Genomic DNA, 7,492 nt, shown 5'->3' with positions numbered 1-7,492 from the left:
TTGTATTATCTGGGGTGTTTTCAGCAGGAAGCAGCAGGTAGCCTGAGTGCCAGGAGAGCAGAGCCTGTGCAGCCAGGAGTTGAGATGCCGGAGCCGGAGCCTGAAACATGAAGGGTTAGTCTTCTGCATCTAGGCTGCCGTGTGACACACTGGGCTGTTGGAGCCATATTTCAACATGTATATCCTGCTCCATTTGCCTGTCTAATCTTTATGTGACTTTGATTATCTCTTTAGGTGGCTAGAAAAGAAAGAAAAGCCCAGAGGGAGACATCTGGAAGACTTAAGCAGAGACATTAAGTCAGTGGAGCAGGAGGGAGGCACAGGAAATTAAAATAGAAATTTACATTTGTTGCCAACTTGGTCTGGCACAGCAATGGGGAGTTTTTTCTCTCTTTTCAAGACAAATCCTGACAGACTGTATTGAGTGTGTATAGAGGAGATAAAAAAACCAAAAACCACTCTGTGATTTTGAGGGAGAGCAGCATCCAGGTGTTTGGGAGGCGATTCAGGTGCTTGAATATGGGTGTTTTGGAAAGCGCAGGGTGTCTGGGATGTCTGCATGGGTAGTCCAGGTTTTAAGAGTTCAAAAAGAGAAGCTGCTGATTTCTTCCAGAAGAAACAGTTAAAATATAAGTTTCTGATTGTATTTGAAGTATTTGAAAAATAGAATAAAGGAGGCTTGTGTCCCTATTTGAAATGAATAAGAATCTGATACAGTGTTCAATGTACTGAACCTTGGCTTAGTGCTGTTTTCAAGGAAAATTCCTGCTTCTTGCCTTTTGGAAGAATAGGAATGCTGTGTAAAGCTCTGTGGTACCTTGGCAACAGCTAAAGCAGATGAGCTAGAGGCAAAGGTTTTTGTTTTTACTGATTTGGTTTTCTTCTGACAAAAGGTATTATCTATGTGTAAAATAGCAGAAGAAAAAAACCTCACTTTCCTCCATATACTCATTTTTGCTGACTTTCCGACCTTCTACAAATCTGCATGTTCATAACATCTTCCTCATTGCTGAGAACTTTGTATTCCTCAAAGCTGACTTAAAGCCCATCCATATTTTAGCCTTTCATAACTATCTCAAGGGCAACATAAGGTAGAAATGTTCAGCAAGAGCTAACTTTTTAAATTAACCGCTTTCCTCACAGCAATATTTCCTCTTCCTTCTCTGAAGCAAGGAGAGAAAGCATACATTTAGTCAGAAAAGTAATGCCATACAGCTCTTATCATCTATCATTCCTATTGTAATATTTATAAATGCCATGTATTATTTGTAATAAATAAAATCACGTTTGTTAATCAAATCAGGCTTTCTTAAAGGCTGGTGAAAAATTACAATGTTTTGACCCTTCACATACTTAAATCATAGGCATCCGGTGTGCTATCTGGTGCACTTTGACACCTCAATACCTAAATCACAGGCATCTGGTGTGCTTTAACACTTCAAAGGGAAGAGCTAAGTTGTGAGATAAGCTGAAAAGAGTCTCCCCAAGGACACCGATAAAGATGAGGAGCCTTCAGCCTCACGACCACCAGGAGGTGGGACAAGACCGACCCCCTAGCAACACGTCGCTCAGACACAGAATATACCAGGATTGACACATATACGGGAACCAGAAGAGTATATAATCAGCTACTTTCGGGAAGTGGGTGCGCGCCGTCGGCGGAGCAAAGACTCCCCGGCCGCCCAGCGCTGTTTTGCTTGTTGCCACTTGCTTAATAAACTAATTTGATTAATTGGACTGGTTCCTGTCAATTATTGGGCCACAATCTATAACAAATTTGGTGCCGTGACTCGGATAGAGGCAATTTGGCTGTAAACCTCACGGGGGGGGCGCCCCGCTGAGTAAGCGGCCCCTGTTGGGGGTTTTTACACCCAAAACCTCTACCGACGAACTCGAAATTCAGCAGCAAGCAAATAAAAGCCGGCAACCCCGTAAACTTTGTGCACGAAGACCCGAACGAAGACTCAGGAGTGAGTAAGTATAGGCCGGTGATCCGTTCGGTTGGGGTTGGGTATCCCGGAGTGTGCCTGTGTGAGACGTCCACTTGAGGACGAAGCGAGTGCGGACCCCTTAGTAGTGCGGTTCCCATCTCCCGCGAGGGACTGGGCCACGAACAGGGGGAAAAGATTGTGTGTGTGTGTAAAGGCACTCCGGAAGATGGGACAGAAGAAAAGCAAGCCTTCTGATCCCATGGGTGGGTCGGTGCCTAAGGTTAGGTTACCCCAGATACCGCCAGACAGTCCGTTAGGATTAATGATTAAATATTGGGATGATTACCCTTCTAGGGAGGGTAAGGATAAAGCAAAAATGATACATTATTGTATGGAAGTTTGGGGTGGGAAACAAATTAGAAGTGACCACCTGTATTGGCCCGTTTTTGGGTCTTTTGAAGATTGGATATGCCAGGCTTTACATATTTATGTTAATTCTAAGGAACCCTTTAGCCTGGAGGAGAGTGAATATGCACACTTGTGGATAAGGTCAGAGACTAGAATAAATCTATATCACTTGAGAGAGAAGACACAGGGGGGTAGGAAAAAACCCCGGGATGAGGATGAAATCCCTACCTCACCCCCCCCTTATGTACCACCAGCACCACCGCCACAGCCTTCACCGCCCCCAACAGCGCCAGACTTTTTCAATATAGATTCTCCCTCTGGTTCTTCTGAAACTAGACGAGTAACTCGAAGTCAAACTAGGATGGGGGAGGATAAAAGTAACTTATATCCGCTTAGAGAAGTTGCTATGGGGGGAGCGCAACCTGGCATGGGATATGTTTCTGTCCCTCTGAACTCCGGGGACGTTAGGGAATTTAAGAAAGAAATGGGAAACTTGTTAGAGGATCCCCTAGGAGTTTCAGAACGGGTAGACCAATTCCTAGGACCCAACATTTATACCTGGGATGAACTGCAGGCCATATTGGGCATATTGTTCACTGCAGAAGAAAGGGAAATGATCAGGAGAGCTGGGATGAGGATTTGGGACCAACAACACCAGCAGGGTCCTGCGGCAGATATTAAATGGCCTCTTCAGAGACCTAATTGGAGTAACAAAAACGAAATAGACAGAGGCCATATGCAAGATCTGAGGACCATAACTGTCCAGGGGATAAGGGAATCTGTCCCTAGGGGACAGAATATAAACAAAGCCTTTAGTGAACATCAAAAGAAAGATGAAACCCCTACAGAATGGTTAGAGAGATTGAGAAAGAACCTCCAATTGTATTCAGGGCTGGACCCTAGTACACCGGTAGGGCAAGCCTTGTTAAAAACCCAATTTGTAGCTAAATCATGGACGGACATTAGAAAGAAGCTGGAGAAAATGGAGGATTGGCAGGATAGGGGTTTGGATGAATTGTTAAGGGAAGCCCAGAAAGTGTATGTCCGCAGGGAGGAGGAAATACATAAGAAACAAGCCAGAATGTTGGTAGCTGCAGTCAGAGAAGGGCAGAGGACGTCAACCCCTGGAAAAGGGTTTGAAGCTCGCCAGATAAGACAGGAGACCTGAAAACCTTTAAGAGGGAGAGAATGGGGAACTGTGGTTTGTTTTTATTGTGGAGGAAAAGGGCATGTTAAAAAGGACTGCAGAAAGAGAATGATGGATGAGAAAATGTTCAAAGAAGACTAGGGGTGTCAGGGGCTCTATTTGCTGGGAACCCGAGAAAAAAACAGAGCCCTTGATAAAACTAAAAGTGGGTCCCCAGCAACAAGAAATTGAGTTCCTAGTGGACTCGGAAGCAGAAAGATCTACCATTCAAAAATTGCCCCAAGGATGTAAAATATCCTCGGCGACTATACAGGTTATTGGAGCAAAAGGAGAACCTTTTGGAGTACCTGTAATAAAGGATGTGTTTTTTGAAACTCATTCTAAGGTAGGGATGGGGTCCCTGCTACTCATGCCTGAAGCAGACTATAATTTATTGGGCCGAGATTTGATGATTGAATTAGGAATTGGCTTAGAAGTAAAAAATGAAACACTAAAAATTAAACTGTGTCCCTTACGAGTAATAGATGAAGAGAAAATAAATCCTGAAGTCTGGTACACCCCGGAAACAGTAGGTAAGTTAGATATTGAACCCTTTTCAGTAACAATAAGGAACCCAGAAATACCAGTCAGGATAAAACAATACCCCCTTCCTAGAGAAGGGAGGCAAGGTTTGAAACCTGAGATCCAAAGATTACTTGAAAAGGGGTTGCTAGAACCCTGTATGTCTCCTTTTAATACTCCCATCCTGCCTGTAAAAAAAGCCGGATGGAAAATATAGGTTAGTACATGATTTACGAGAAATTAACCACAGAACAATAGCTAGATTCCCGGTGGTGGCGAATCCACACACCCTCCTGAGTCAAATAGGGCCCGATAATCAATGGTATAGTGTAATAGATCTGAAGGATGCATTCTGGGCATGCCCTCTCAAAGAAGATTGCCGAGATTACTTTGCTTTTGAATGGGAAGACCCAGATAACCATCGGAAACAACAATTACGGTGGACGGTATTGCCCCAAGGGTTTACTGAATCTCCGAACTTGTTCGGACAAGCCTTAGAACAAATCCTGAAGGGGTATGAGTTAAGTGAAGGAGTCACACTGGTCCAATATGTGGATGATTTGCTCCTAGCTGGTGATAGCGAAGAAAAAGTGAGGCAGGAGAGTATTAAGTTACTAAATTTTTTGAGTTTACAAGGATTGAAGGTATCAAAATCAAAACTACAATTTGTTGAGAAAGAAGTAAAATATCTGGGACACAGATTAAGCAAGGGAACTAAGAAATTAGACCCCGAAAGGGTGAATGGCATATTGTCATTACCGGCTCCTAGAACTAAAAGACAGGTTAGGCAATTATTAGGTCTCTTTGGCTATTGCAGGCAATGGATTGAGAACTATAGCAAAAAGGTGAAGTTCCTCTATACCAAATTAACTAAGGATGGATTATTGAAATGGTCGGAGGATGATGATAAACAATTAGAAACACTAAAAACTGATTTAGTAAATGCCCCAGTTTTGAGCCTGCCAGATGTAAAGAAACCATTTTATCTATTTATCAATGTTGGTGAAGGGACCGCATTTGGGGTATTAGCACAAGAATGGGCAGGAAGAAAGAAACCTGTGGGATACTTATCTAAACTCCTGGACCCCGTAAGTAGGGGTTGGCCTACCTGCCTTCAAGCGATAGTAGCCGCAGCCCTTTTGGTAGAGGAAGCCCATAAAATTACCTTTGGAGGAGAATTGAGGGTATTATCACCTCAAAACATCAGGGGAATTTTGCAACAAAAAGCTGACAAATGGATAACAGATGCCCAGCTCCTAAAATATGAAGGCATCCTAATCTCCTCTCCCAAACTGGAACTCGAGGTAACAAGCGTGCAGAATCCAGCACAGTTTTTGTATGGGGAGCCGAGTGACAAAATAAATCATGATTGTCTTTACAACATTGAGGAGCAAACGAAAATCAGACCACATTTAGATGAGGAAGAACTTGGAGAAGGAGAAAAGCTATTTGTAGATGGATCATCCCGGGTAGTTGAAGGAAAGAGAAAATCAGGATTTGCAATCATTGATAGAAAAACATTTACTGTAATAGAATCAGGACCTCTGAGTCCTAGTTGGTCTGCACAGGCTTGTGAACTATATGCTGTATTAAGAGCCTTGCAACTTTTAAAAGGTAAAATTGGAACCATATATAAGGATTCAAAATATGCCTTTGGCGTAGTGCATACTTTTGGAAAAATTTGGGAAGAAAGGGGTTTAATAAATTCTCAAGGAAAAGGATTAATACACCAGGAATTAATAATCCAGGTCTTACAAGCATTACGAGGACCAGCGGGAATAGCCGTAGTACATTTAAAAGGACACCAAAAAGGATTACACCCATTAGTCAGAGGAAACAATCTTGCTGATCAAGAAGCAAAAAGAGCGGCATTAATGGTGATCCAGACTAAAAGAACTCGGGAGGACTGTATAACTTGTGGAAAGGAATCAGACGAATTCCCATGTTATGAGTGTTGGAAGGATTTTGGAATCAATGCAGTCCCTTGCAGATGTCTAATTTATGATGAATGTGACAACCCCAAGTATAGCCATTGCCATCTACACAGAAAAAGTCACTCAATCCTGAGTTTTACAGTGCAGGAAAAAGATAAGCTGACTCAGATGGGAACCAGGGAGACAGAAAAAGGAAAGTGGAAACTCCTGGATGGCCGGGAAGTTCTCCCAAAACCTCTGGCTTTGAAAATCATGCAAAAATTCCATGAGAACACCCATTGGGGAACTCAGGCCTTAGTGGATCAGTTTGCCACAAAGTATATGTGCATTGGTGTATACAATATAGCAAAGAGAATAGTTAGCGAATGTATGACATGCAAAAGTGTCAATAAACATCAGTTACGGGGAAAAAGCCCTGGGGGGAAGAGAACTGGCTCACAGACCATTTGCTAAAATCCAGCTAGACTTCACTGAACTTCCAAAGGTGGGACAATATAAATACTTATTAGTAATCATAGACCACCTAACCCATTTTGTGGAAGCATTCCCGACAGCTAGAGCCACCGCTCAAACCTTAGTGAAGACTTTGCTGGAAAATATAATCCCTAGGTATGGATCCATTGAGGTAATAGACTCTGATAGGGGCTCCCATTTTGTTTCAAAAATAGCAAGGGAAGCTCTCTCCTCTTTGGGGACAAAATGGGAATATCATACTCCCTGGCATCCACAAAGCTCGGGAAAGATAGAAAGAGTAAATGGGGAAATAAAGAAACAGCTCACAAAATTGATGTTAGAAACTAAGATGTCATGGGTAAAGTGCCTCCCCTTAGCACTATTGAATATAAGAACACAGCCCCGAACTGATGTAGGAATTTCCCCCTTTGAAATGTTATATGGGATGCCATACAATTTAGAAATTCTGCAGGACCACCCCCAACTTGAAAATTCACAAATTAGACCTTATATAATTCAACTCACGGCCAGGAGAGTAAAGCTGCGGAATAAGGGCTTAGTAGTACAGAGACCCCCCTTGGATGTAGCCATGCATAAATAAAGCCAGGAGATAAAGTGCTAATCAAATCATGCAAAGAGTCCTCATTAACCGCCCCCCGTTGGGAAGGGCCCTATCTCGTTTCACTCACCACAGAAACAGACATCCGGACAGCAGAGAGAGGCTGGACCCATGCGAGCCGCGTAAAAGGACCATTAAAAGACTATTCTTGGGAAGTGACAAGCCCGCCTGGAGATCTGAAGATTGCCTTCAGGAGGTTGTAAATGGACACACATATAACTGTGGTACAAGTGAGCGACTACAGCATATCGGTGGGGTATGGTTACGGTGATACAGGGGACATAAGAATCAAGTGTGACATTCTGAGCTGTAACTGTTATCCTTTTTATTTGTTTTATTTGTTTTATTTGTAAAGGGTGTCAAGAACGGAGGGGGACCCATTGCCGTTACGGGATACCCCCTCGAGGGGTTTGCCAACCTTGTGGGGACAAAGAGCGTG

At 43.1% G+C, this 7,492-nt stretch overlaps 2 protein-coding genes across 5 annotated transcripts in view; both read right to left on the bottom strand.

Moving 5' to 3' along the window:
• The window catches only part of BDKRB2 (bradykinin receptor B2), a 32,887-nt gene that overhangs the window by 11,627 nt on the left and 13,768 nt on the right, over positions 1-7,492 (bottom strand). The gene's annotated exons all lie outside the window — the stretch shown is intronic.
• The window catches only part of BDKRB1 (bradykinin receptor B1), a 40,442-nt gene that overhangs the window by 19,197 nt on the left and 13,753 nt on the right, over positions 1-7,492 (bottom strand). The window lies entirely within an intron of this gene.

This window comes from Rissa tridactyla, chromosome 4 (genome assembly GCF_028500815.1).
Source record: "Rissa tridactyla isolate bRisTri1 chromosome 4, bRisTri1.patW.cur.20221130, whole genome shotgun sequence".
Classification (NCBI taxonomy): Eukaryota; Metazoa; Chordata; class Aves; order Charadriiformes; family Laridae; genus Rissa; species Rissa tridactyla.
This window is presented reverse-complemented; position numbering and strand designations above follow the sequence as displayed.